The sequence below is a fragment of the Neomonachus schauinslandi genome, chromosome 15 (genome assembly GCF_002201575.2).
Source record: "Neomonachus schauinslandi chromosome 15, ASM220157v2, whole genome shotgun sequence".
In the NCBI taxonomy this organism is placed as follows: Eukaryota; Metazoa; Chordata; class Mammalia; order Carnivora; family Phocidae; genus Neomonachus; species Neomonachus schauinslandi.
The window spans coordinates 20,982,040-20,995,310 of NC_058417.1; the positions used below are offsets into that span (position 1 = coordinate 20,982,040).

Sequence of the window (13,271 nt, forward strand, 5' to 3'; positions counted from 1 at the left end):
GCACTAGGAACCCAGCCTCCATGCTCCTGGTCCCCTGCTCTCTCCATCCCGACTCCCCCAATCCCCAGTTCTTATTTAGTTTTTCTGTGCTTAATATGTTTTCCTTGAATTGATTTTTCTCCTCTGCCTCATCCGTTACGTTCAAGGTTATTTTTGGTGCTCCTCTCTACCTCTTTCATTTTGCAGACTGATTTCCTAGGCTTTGCTGAGGTTGGCGGCACTTCCTACCCCAGGGTCTCTGGCTTTCATTACTGTTCCATTCCCTCCCCACTATATTGTCTTCCTGGGGCCTATAAAACAGGCCAGGCCCCCAAGACCCCTTAACCCCATCTACCCTCTCCCTCATGGCCCCCGGGATGCTGCTATTTACCATCATGCACTCTCCCCACCCCCTTCAGTCTATTCCCAGCTTGCGAAGTCTGCTCATAATGACAAGCCTCGGAGCTCATCCTTCAGTGAGAATTCAAGGCTGCACCAGCCACTGGGTAGTGACTACCGATACATCTTTCTGATGGCATTTCTTTTCTCCGCTGGGTTTTTACTGTGTGGAGATGCATCTATCTGGGATGACCCCTTCTCTCTTAACTGTATGGTGGGCGGGGTGTCTGCCAGGTGCTTGCAGGTAATGGCTGCTGGAGTATGGATGGCTTTGGGGTTGTGTGTGCAGATAGAAAGAGAGCTGAACTGAGCATCATTCCAGACACCAAGGTTCTAGTAGCAGGCCCTGGAGAATCAGAAAGAAAGGGAAAAAAGGGCAGGGTCAGAACGAACCTCCTTTCAAGGCCCAGCTCTGGCAAGCCTGAATTTCTTCATCTGTAAAATGGGGATAATAGTCAGCCACTGTCGGTTCTGAAGGGAGTACTAAATGTGGCAAGGGGCCTCAATTGCTTAGCCCAGAGCCAGACACTTTCTACTGAAGTCAGAAAGCGACGGTTTCCCACCTGGATTCCCTGCACAGGAGCTGTTACTCCTGGGCAAGTTCATGAATCACTTTCAGCTTCCCTTTACTTAACTGTGATGTGGGGAGAATGAGTGCCTACCAAATAAACTGATTGTGAGGATTGGTACACAAGAGTATGTAAAGTACTCAGCATGGTGCCTGGCGTGAAGTAAGTGCTCAATAAATGTTCGCCATTTTTAAGCATTCAATAAATACTACTTTCTTTTCCCTTGTAAATTTAGCCCCCAGCCTTTAAAAATAAACAAGTGAGTGCACATCTTGAGCATCCTATGAATTTTGAGAAGTTTGTGAGTTAAACATCCATTAAATAGTTTTACATATATGGATATTTACTGAGTGTATACTCTGTAGGGAGAAATAGCAAACTCTATGGGGCTCAAAACCTAACTGAGTGGCAAGCCATTAGGCAAATGATTTGAAAACAATTTATCACCAGAGCCAAAACAATCCATTGCAAATTGAACAGCTGCTTCAACAATTCAATTCTACATCCATTTATTAAGCACTTACTAAAGGCCATGCATAAAGATAAGCAAGACCTCCAGGAGCTTACAGTCTGTGGTGGTATAATATGCCAATGATGATGATGGTGATGATGATGATGATGGTGATGGTATGATGGTAAGGGTGATGATACGACAATGATGGTGATGGTGATGATGATGATGGTGATGATGGTGATGGTATGATGATGATGGTGATGATGATGGTGATGATATGACAATGATGGTGATGGTGATGATGATGATGGTGATGGTGATGATGATGATGATGATGGTGATGGTATGATGATGATGGTACGACGATCATGGTCATGGTGATGATGATGATGGTGATGATGGTAATGGTATGATGGCGGCAACACATCAAGAACAATAATAGCTATAAAAGATATGACAGACACTGGCTTTGCATGAATTATCTCATTTAGTTCTCATAAGAACCTTTTGAAATTAGTAATCTTATTCTTTTATGGGTGAAGAAAAGCTCAGAGAGTTTGTAATTTGCCCAATGTCACACAGCTTCTAAGTAGCACTGTTAAATCTCAAACTCAAGTCTGGCTAGTGTCAAAGACCTTGCACCTATCCATCGAGTGTGCCCTTCATTATAATGGACCAATGATAATGGAGGAAAGAGTTATGTGAATGTGGTGGAGGGCAAAGTGCACTGGGGGAGAAGAGTGGAGAATCCTGAGTATGACTGGGGTGTTGGTTGAAGTCATAGCTGAGGCATCTTTGGGGCTGGGTCATAAGGGATAAGCAGGAGATTGATGGTAGGGGATGGAGGAAAGGGGGTTCCAGATGGAAGGAAGAGCCTGACCAATACAAAGGGGCCTCTGAACTCTGGGTATGGTTAGGAAACAAGAAGCAGGTGGTATGGTAAGAGGGGGAGTTCTTGGGGAGAGCTTTCAAGTAAAGCCCAGGTGGGTGTAGCCTGGGGGTCTTGGAGGTTAAGCTTGGGAGAGACAGCACAAAGGCTAGGAGGCTTCATGTTACTTGTTTTATTTTGTCGGCTTAAGTAAATTCTTTCAGGATCCACAGGGAAAGATATTTTTTCATTTTGATTTTTGGAGCTTCTTCACATGTCTGACCTGGGAGCCAGGAGAATTGGGTTTTATTGAAAAGCCAAAAACATAATGGGCTCTGAGGTCCCCTTGGTTTGGATTCCATCTCCATCACTTCCGGGCTACATGACTTTGGGGGTGTTAGTTAACACTCCAGAGCCTCAGTCTTCTCCTCCACAAAATGAGTTTGTTGACAGACTTGGACAGATTAATATAGATAAAGCATTTAGAACAGTGCCTGGTTACAAAACGAGCACTCCTATAACAGCATTAGTATTATTGGCCATGGGTCAACTACCAACTGGTCACACGACTTTCTCTATCTGGAGCCTCAAAATCCTTATCAATTAATGAAGGGACCAAATATTACTTCTGTGGCCCTTCCCCATCTAAAATGGATTCATTCCAAATGGCTCCTTTGGTGAAGAAGATTAAGAACAAAACAACTTTAGATCTTTCCTTTTCTGATAAAAATGAAGAACTAGTATAATTCAGGAGCACAGATCTATGTGTGCAGCACAAGAGTCCTGTCTAACTGAGCCTTCTCAGTGCTGACAATATTAGCAAGACCAATGGCCTCATCATTGGTCAGCCTCCACGTCATCAATGGAGAGCTACAAAAGGCCTCTTGTGGTTAGACAATTGAAATAACCTGTCAGTTCTAGAAACCCCATTACCTTAGCTTGTTCATCAGTTTGGTTTTTTTTTTGTTTTTTTTTTTAATGACTCAGGGGTCCTACCATTATTCAAGCATTTTGATCAAGTCACAGTTTTGCCTTTGCCAAGTCTCTTGCCTGCTAGGCTGGCTGCAAGGTCAGCTCTGAGTGACTCATCGCCTGCTACTTATCCACATCCCCATCACCTGTGCTCTCGTTCAGTATGTGGTGTGTTTGTCAGGCAGGCTGTGTGGCTCCCGTGCACTATGTCTGAGGCACATCCTGCCACAGAGGATGTCTCCACCCTGTGGAGAGGGTGTCTCCCAGGAGACGCACACAGGATCAGTGTATCTAATTCATCCAGTGGATATCTAGCTCATCAAACAGCAATAGATTCAAACAGAAAAATGGAACCACGCACATCATTAGAGCTAAATAGGTTTCCTTCCTTTGTCTTAGTTTTAGTTTCTGAAGGGAAATGTAAGGAATTCTGCACACCGACAGGCTCATTGTTAGAGCTGGGGTGAGAGGCTGAAAGCATCCAGGCAGAGAGATAAAAGGAGATTGGCTCCAAGCAATATCCCTCCTTGCAGGAAGTGAGTGGTGGTGAATCCATATTTCTACATAATAAGCTGTTCTTTGAGGACCAGAGCATACCTTCATCAGCGCAGGGGGAGAATGTCAGGCAGGGCTAGCTGTACCCGTGAGGATGAGGTCACCGTCCCTGCTGCTCTCAGGGGTAGCAGTTGGCCCACCAGCTTGGTCTATCTAGGCTTTCCTTTTGCTCCTTCCAGCCTGTGGAAGGAATGCTTGCCTGTGGGCTGTCATCACAGTATGGCCTGATAGCTGGGAAGTGATTATCTCTTGGTTAGTCTTCATTAGAGTGGTAGGGATATTAGGTGGCACCAAGTTTATTTAGTCCTTGGTTTGTGGTTACATTTTTCATGACCTAAAAATCTTCTGGGGACTGTGAAATGGTTTAAAAAAAATCCCAGGTTTTTCAGTATATACAGATTTACTCAGTATACGCAGTATATACTCAGATTTCTGTAGTTGAGAGACGAGCTAATGGCTTACATAGTTTTGTTGTTGTTGTTTTGCTTGCCTCCAGTATGTCTATGTCCCACTTCATTCTGTCCACAGTGTCCAGATTTGCTTTGGAAGAAACACTTCCCCCTAACATTAGCCTTGGGTATTGACCCCACCGTCAACATTAGGGGTGAACTCAGATTGGCTTGAGCCAATCAACATGTCCTGTCCCTAGGCATGTGATACAGCTTGTGCAAATAATACACTAGGCACCAGTGAGGGGATGAGTGATCTACTGTTCTCCCGTCCAGGAGCTAGTGGAAGAGGCACCCTTGTCCTTCTCCTGGATGGCGTGCTCTGGAGCTACAAGGTTGGAATTGGTGTAGCCCTTCTGGCTTCCTTGATGAGGGTCATTCTGAGGGTGACGTTGGCATGCAAAGGAGGCTAGAATGGAGAAAATCAGGGCTGGTTCCCTGATGACCATGTGAATCTCTGGAAGAAACCACAAGTGAAGCCAGAACCACTTCTGGATTCTTCAGTTATGTAAGCCAATTATTTTTGGGGGGGCCAGTTTTCCTCTGAGTTGCAAAGGTAAGTGTTGGGATAGATGGTCCTCTCAACCACAGAAATGGGGGAAGCCCATGACCGAAGACACCATATTGGGTCTCATCAACCAAGTTGATTCCCTTCTGTTTCAACATTGCAAATGCTCTAAGATTCTCCAGTGCATATGGAAAATATGTGCTAGACGTCGGCTTACATGCCATGACTGTTTTAAACCCTCAAATGACCCAGTGAGGGGTGTACAGTTATTGACTCCATTTTACAGATGAAGAAACAGAGGTTAAGAAATTTGCCTAAGGTCACAGAATCAGAAGTGACAGAGCCATGATTTAGTCTGAAAGACATCAGACTTCTCATATCCTCACAACTCTAAGATTCTATGACTCTACAGTTTCCAGAAGCAGAGCCAATGACTCTTCCCACTGGGAACTATCAACCATGCAGCCAATTTCATCTCCTAGAGCTTTCTCGGCTTTTCTCAATTCCATCTCCTTTGCCCAAATGATAATTGCCGGTTGCATCCTTAAATCATCTGCCTCATCCTCCAAGTCTGACACTCTGGTTTCTGTAACACACTTCTCCATAGCACTATATTAGAATGTAACCAACCACTTCCACCTGCCCTTCAGCTCTTGCTTTACCAGAATAGTCCCAGATGCAAGTTTGACAGCCCAAGGAAGGCCTCCGTGGGATTAAATTCCTTGGGAACGAACAGAACCCATAACACTCCTCCAGGTTTAGATCCACACTCTGAAATCTTGTTGAGTTGCTGACATGCTGGTTTTGCTTAGGTCCCGGGGGGAGTGGGGATGGGGAATTATGGAATGTTGTCTTATTGCTCCTTTCTACCCTCTGCCAATTCCATCCTCCAGGCACAACCTCAGCCATATAAATAATCCCTCTCCCAATTCCCCAGTCAGGGAGCCTTTTGCATGCTCACATCCAGTCTTGCCACACTTTGATATTCCCCAGGGTGCTGCTTCTTGGTGCTGCCCAAACTCTGTGCTATGACCTACCATTTTATGCAATGCAGAGAAAAGGAATCCAGATAGATTCTGTGTGGCATGATCAAGGGCATTAACAGAGTCATGAAAAGGGGCACATGTTGCCAAAGGTGGGGAAACTGTTCATAGCACCACACTTTTGAGAGTTGACTGATGCCCAGGTTTTCCAAATGCTCCCCCAACTCTAGAATCTATTGCCAAGCACACCAGGAAGGTATGCTATATATGATATATATAAATGTATGAATATATCTCACATGTATATATACATATCACACACATATATATCTCACGTGTGTGTGTGTGTATATATATATATATCTCACATGCCCCAGCCATCCTGTCTCTTATCTATCCCATCCATATCAAGCAATCATTAGCTTGACTGAATACACACATACATAGGATTATACATTAGAGGGTGACTTTTATAAATCACATAAGGAAACCTTCAGATCACTGATTGAACCAGTTATACCCTAGCTCCATTCACTCATCAGGTGAAGAATGTATTGATCTGCCCATCTACCCATTCATTTAACAAAACCTTATTGAACATTGACATATGCCACTGTGTAAGGCATTGAGGATACAGAGATGAACAATACATATTTCCTGCCCTTGGAGCTCACACTTTAGTGGAAGAGAGACAAATAAATAGAGTATTTTAGTGCATTTAGGTAAACATTTTAACAGCATTAATCACTGTTATGGGAGCCCAGAAGAAGGGCCAGGATTTGGGAGTCAGAAAGGGCTTCCTAACAAAGGTGACAGCTGGGAATAATAGCTAGGAATCACAGTGGTAGATCTGGCTAATCACTTTCCAGTATCTGCCCTATCTTCCTTCTGGTAATAGAACCTACTGGGTTTTAGATGGGATTAATGGCTAAAGACTCATTTCCAGCTTCTCTTACATCTTAATGTAGCCATGGGACTAAATTTTAGCCAATAGGCTATGAATGGAAGAGAGGTGTATAGTTTGGTTGCCACATTTAAAAAGGTTAACTTGCCCTCTGCTTCCTCTTTCCTTCTCTCCTTGGGTTGGAATGTGGATAAGGGGAAGTGACCCAATATCCTGGTGGATGACAGAGGCATAAAATAGAAGGAGCAGAGGCACCCACCAGCCCTGGACCTCCCACCTATCTCTCACTACAGCTACTGTTGTCTGGCACCCCTTTGAAAATAACAGCTTAACCACCTTTACAAAATAACCAACCACCTACAGGCTTAGCTCTGCACAAGAAATTCAGCCCAATTAGATATTAAAATGTCCCCTCCCTCTTGGGTAAGTATGATCTATAAATAGTTGGTGGTCAACATGCTTTGATATTTCTGGAGGATCTGGGGAAGAATAAAACCCTGGACTCTGCTGAGAGTATTGATCTATAGCCACAATGAACACCCCCATCATGTACAGCCAACATTCCCTACCAGTCTTTCGACTAGGTCTCTTCTCTGTTGGGTACTTGGAGGTGGAGTGGTTTAAAGGGATGGAAAACAGGTGACAGGAGCCTTGCTCTGCTTCTCAGCCTGTGCTTTGGGCTGCCTCTGCCTCCCACCTACTTCCTGCCACACTCAACCCCTTGGGCCTGCCACTGCCTTTGTTCATCATCTTGAACTTCTCCAATTCAAAGATAGAGTCCTGTTCTTATTTCTGAGATTTCCTAAGACACCGTAGTCTTGAAGTTGTATTCCACTCAGTCCTCTTGAATGAAAAACCCAGATCCTGGGTCTTTCTTAATTGCACATGCATTTGGTTCATATTTTAAGAACCTGTCATTGGACTCAGTCTGTAGTATCACTCCCAGTTCTCCTGTTCAAATTAACCCAACTTATGGGGCTGGGTTAGTTTGACCCAGTATCTATCTACCTGCATTGGTCCCACTCAGTGCCCTATTGCCATTGTCCCCCAAAGGGAGGGTCTGGTATGCTTTATAGCTAGAGCTACAGGACTGTCTTCATACATCATGATCTTCATCTTAGTTTTACCTAGCCACATGACCAAGACTACCTCCCAAAGCTACTCTTCAGACTAAATACTAGCAGATGAAGAATACCAAGAACAAAGAAATGCTTTTACTATCTTCCAATATTTCCCATTTGCTTTCAGTCAGTGAACTAGAGGGCAGCCCTCTGCCTCTCTCGGAATATGTCTACAGGCAGTTGGGCAGGTAGGAAGTTCTCTATCCCATGAAATCTGTCTATATGAGCGTCAGGGCTTATGGACCCAGAAAGGGACAACTGCAGGATTCATGGGAAATTGTCTGTGAAATGATGAGTCTCCTCAGATATCTGCTCTCCAAGCTCTGGATGACTGGGACCCCCCAGCCCAGCTGGTTTCTCTCTCGCTCCTCTGTGTTCTCCCAGCCCTGGTGCATGTCTCTACAGTACTGTTGCACACACTGAAGTCATGACTTTGGATGTGCCTCTCTCCCCTTCAAGGTGAATCGTAAGTGTTCATGTGTCCAGAAATCAGCACAACACCTGGCACATGGGAAGGGTTTATAAGATAAACGAATCCTCAGAAAGCACAGCTGACATACCAGTTACAGACTCTCCTGAGAGGCATCTGAACACCAAAGCACAAAACAGCCCAGTTCTGAGATTCTGAATCCATCTGGCATTCCATTCCTGCCTGGCCTTCACATGCCACACCCCACTGTGTGTCACCAAATGCCCTTTACCTGTTGTTGTTGTTCGTTTCCCCAGTCCTGAGGGCCTTGGCTCTGAAGCCTGCTTTCCAGGCAGTGAGACTGGGCTTCCCTCTCTGCATCTTTTGCATTTTGACAGGTCTCTAGATTTTGGTAGTTCTTAATTCTGCTTGCTCAATGGCTTCTGGAATCTTAGGGGAGGCACTTCCCATTTCTGGCCAAATCCTATGAAGCCTCTGACTAGCCCCAGGCTCCTTTGGGATGTTGGGCAGGGATATGGATGATATAGTATTTGAACCGAAATGGGGGGCTACTTGTTACTGACATTTGGGGAAGATACCCAAATAGAAAATTTCAACTGAGAGACCCTCATCCTTGATTCCAGACTCCTTAATGGTTCTACCTGTGCCTTTTCTTACTTTATTATTATTATTTTTTCCTTTTTAAATGTTTTTATAACATTTAAATATAATGCTTTATATTAGCAGGTAAGTGCCTGGAAATGAACTCTCCTACTGAGTCCATTACCTGGAACTTCACACTGATCCCTCACACCAACCTCCCCCACGCCCCCAAAGCATTTGAATTAAGCTCAAGGTAGCATCCCTAGATCCCCCTGAACCACCTGATTCCCTGACTCAGGACTTTCCACAGTTCACAAGTGCTAGCAAGGCACTTTTTCTGCTTCGGAAGAAACTTCTCCCTTTAAATGTTTTGTTTGCCTTCAAGTCCATTTGAATACAAAAATGCCCCTGGCTGGGGCATGAGACACCCAGGATAAAAGACAGGAAATTGCCCTATTCTTTATTCAGCCCTCCACTTGGTGCTGACAGTTCCTGGATAACCTAGGGAAGCAGGCTGTTAAGAAAACAAGTGGGCCATATTTCATGCTGGCTTCCAGCCTCCCCTGGCTGTTTTTATTAGGATCACAGGGGACTGTTAGAGCAGTAATACACCAGGCCGGTTTATAGTGCTTTCTCCCAAATGCTGAATTTTCATAATTGTTCAACAGGGAAATTGTTCTTTGGGCTGAAAAGGTAAATTCTTAAGTCACCTCAGGAAAGATAGTAAGTGGGGGGTCTTTGAGGGTGAGCTTTGAGACAAAACTAAGCTTATAAGTCCCAGAATTGGAAGAGTCAAACCCTGTACTTGAAATATGCATGATCTGGGACCCAGAGCAGGGAAGAGATGAATGTCCAGCCACACAGAAATTGGTGGCAGAGGCAGGACCAGAATGTGGACTCTTGACTCTGGTCTTGTGCTGTGCCCCTTCTCTTGTGCTTGGCTGATGCAGGGATGTGTAAGAGAGTTCTACACCAGAGTATTCTTGTTTTTGTTGGATTCAAGTCTTAAAGACTGTAAGGACCAGCCAAAGAAAGTCTCCTCAGGCTGATGCCAGGAAGAATGTAGTCAGATTTATGGAAAAACATCCTGAGAATCAAAGCATGGGGATTTTGGATGGAAGACTTCCATAGGACATGAATTCTTTGCACTAACTGGATCATACTTTTTAAAGGATGTTTAAAAATAAGGGTGAATTTGGAAAGGATTATCTGCTGATGAAACAGATGGAGAATAGGTAAAATGAGGGACATTTTCACCCAAAGTCCTTAAAGCTGAGAAAACCATGAACCACCTCGGGCAGGTTAAATACTCCAAATGATAGGGAAACTGGATCAGAGAGCTGAGCAGGTCTCATTCAGGGTTTTCAGATTGTGGCCTTCTAGATCTATCAGACAGCTCTTCCTCAGTTTTAGGGGCAGACAGCTCAAGAGTACGGTCTTTCTTTTTGGCTAGGAATAAAGCAGCTGTGTTACTGAGAACCAGAGGAGCTCATAAGCAGCTATGGCCTCCATTCTATACCTTTCTCCCCTCTCCCCAGCCAGCATGGAGTCTGAGCTTTCAGAATCCTATGGACAAATCAGTGAATAAATCAGCTGATCCAGGAACAGTTGAAGAAAGAGATGGTGGTACTGTTTGGGAAGGCAAAGACCACCTTGTGCTCTCCATTCTATATCCCGGATGGCAAAATATATTCACAATACATTCACGACTCATTCATCCAGGAATGAAGTTTCTGAATGGATTAATTTTCCAGGTACTAAAGTTAGCTCCTCTAAGCATAAAGACATTTGGTTTTGGTTCTTTTGATTTGAAAACACCTTAACCATATTACATACTTCCAACCTGGGGCGTACTAAACAGAAACGTCATCTTTTTCTGTTTCAGGACTTAATAAGCTAGTAAAACCATGATACGTTTTTCTAGGGCGCTTTATAATTATGCTGTAACTTTGCCAAATGATCTCATTTAAACCTCACAACTTTATAAATTAAATTATGTATATGTACATTTCTGTATTTATTTTTAAAAATTTTTTTATTGTGTTAATCACCTTACATTACATCATTAGTTTTTGATATAATGTTCCATGATTCATTGTTTGTGCATAACACCCAGTGCTCCATGCAGAACGTGCCCTCTTTAATACCCATCACCAGGCTAACACATCCCCCCACCCCCTCCCCTCTAGAACCCTCAGTTTGTTTTTCAGAGTCCATCGTCTCTCATGATTCGTCTCCCCCTCCGATTTCCCCCCCCTTCATTCTTCCCCTCCTGCTATCTTCTTCTTCTTTTTTTTTCTTAAATATATTGCATTATTTGTTTCAGAGGTACAGATCCGGGATTCAACAGTCTTGCACAATTCACAGCACTCACCATAGCACATACCCTCCCAATGTCTATCACCCAGCCACCCCATCCCTCCCACCCCACCCCCCACTCCAGCAACCCTCAGTTTGTTTCCTGAGATTAAGAATTCCTCATATCAGTGAGGTCATATGATACATGTCTTTCTCTGATTGACTTATTTCACTCAGCATAACACCCTCCAGTTCTATCCACGTCATTGCAAATGGCAAGATCTCATTCCTTTTGATGGCTGCATAATATTCCATTGTATATATATACCACCTCTTCTTTATCCATTCATCTGTCGATGGACATCTTGGCTCTTTCCATAGTTTGGCTATTGTGGACATTGCTGCTATAAACATTGGGTGCCCGTACCCCTTCAGATCCCTACTTTTGTATCTTTGGGGTAAATACCCAGTAGTGCAATTGCTGGATCATATGGTAGCTCTATTTTCAACTTTTTTGAGGAACCTCCATACTGTTTTCCAGAGTGGCTGCACCAGCTTGCATTCCCACCAACAGTGTAGGAGGGTTCCCCTTTCTCCGCATCCCCGCCAACATCTGTCCTTTCCTGACTTGTTAATTTTAGCCATTCTGACTGGTGTGAGGTGGTATCTCATTGAGGTTTTGATTTGGATTTCCCTGATGCCGAGCTATATTGAGCACTTTTTCATATGTCTGTTGGCCATTTGGATGTCTTCTTTGGAAAAATGTCTGTTCATGTCTTCTGCCCATTTCTTGATTGGATTCTTTGTTCTTTGGGTGTTGAGTTTGATAAGTTCTTTATAGATTTTGGATACTAGCCCTTTATCTGATATGTCATTTGCAAATATCTTCTCCCATTCTGTCGGTTGTCTGTTGGCTTTGTTGACTGTTTCTTTTGCTGTGCAAAAGCTTTTTATCTTGATGAAGTCCCAATAGTTCATTTTTGCCCTTGCTTCCCTTGCCTTTGGCGATGTTTCTAGGAAGAACTTGCTGTGGCTGAGGTCGAAGAGGTTGCTGCCCGTGTTCTCCTTTAGGATTTTGATGGACTCCTGTCTCACATTGAGGTCTTTCAACCATTTGGAGTCTATTTTTGTGTGTAGTGTAAGGAAATGCTCCAGTTTCATTCTTCTGCATGTGGCTGTCCAATTTTCCCAACACCATTTGTTGAAGAGACTGTCTTTTTTCCACTGGACATTCTTTCCTGCTTTGTCAAAGATTAGTTGACCATAGAGTGGAGGGTCCATTTCTGGGCTCTCTATTCTGTTCCATTGATCTATGTGTCTGTTTTTGTGCCAATACCATACTGTCTTGATGATGACAGCTTTGTAATAGAGCTGGAAGTCCGGAATTGTGATGCCGCCAGCTTTGCTTTTCTTTTTCAACATTCCTCTGGCTATTCGGGGTCTTTTCTGGTTCCATACAAATTTTAGGATGATTTGTTCCATTTCTTTGAAAAAAGTGGATGGTATTTTGATGGGGATTGCACTGAATGTGTAGATTGCTCTAGGTAGCATTGACATCTTCACAATATTTGTTCTTGAAATCCATGAGCATGGAACGTTTTCCCATTTCTTTGTGTCTTCCTCAATTTCTTTCATGAGTATTTTATAGTTTTCTGAGTACAGATCCTTTGTCTCTTTGGTGAGATTTATTCCTAGGTATCTTATGGTTTTGGGTGCAATTGTAAATGGGATCGACTCCTTAATTTCTCTTTCTTCTGTCTTGTTGTTGGTGTATAGGAATGCCACTGACTTCTGTGCATTGATTTTATATCCTGCCACTTGACTGAATTCCTGTATGATTTCTAGCAGTTTTGGGGTGGAGTCTTTTGGGTTTTCCACAGAAAATATCATATCATCTGCAAAGAGTGAGAGTTTGACTTCTTCTTTGCTGATTTGGATGCCTTTGATTTCTTTTTGTTGTCTGATTGCTGTGGCTAGGACTTCCAATACTATGTTGAATAGCAGTGGTGATAGTGGACATCCCTGACGCGTTCCTGACCTTAGGGGGAAAGCTCTCCGTTTTTCCCCATTGAGAATGATATTCGCTGTAGGTTTTTCATAGATGGCTTTTATGATATTGAGGTATGTACCCTCTATCCCTATACTCTGAAGAGTTTTGATCAAGAAAGGATGCTGTACTTTGTCAAATGCTTTTTCTGCG

At 43.6% G+C, this 13,271-nt stretch overlaps 1 protein-coding gene across 1 annotated transcript in view; it reads right to left on the reverse strand.

Moving 5' to 3' along the window:
* The window catches only part of ASIC2 (acid sensing ion channel subunit 2), a 1,092,913-nt gene that overhangs the window by 469,380 nt on the left and 610,262 nt on the right, over positions 1-13,271 (reverse strand). The gene's annotated exons all lie outside the window — the stretch shown is intronic.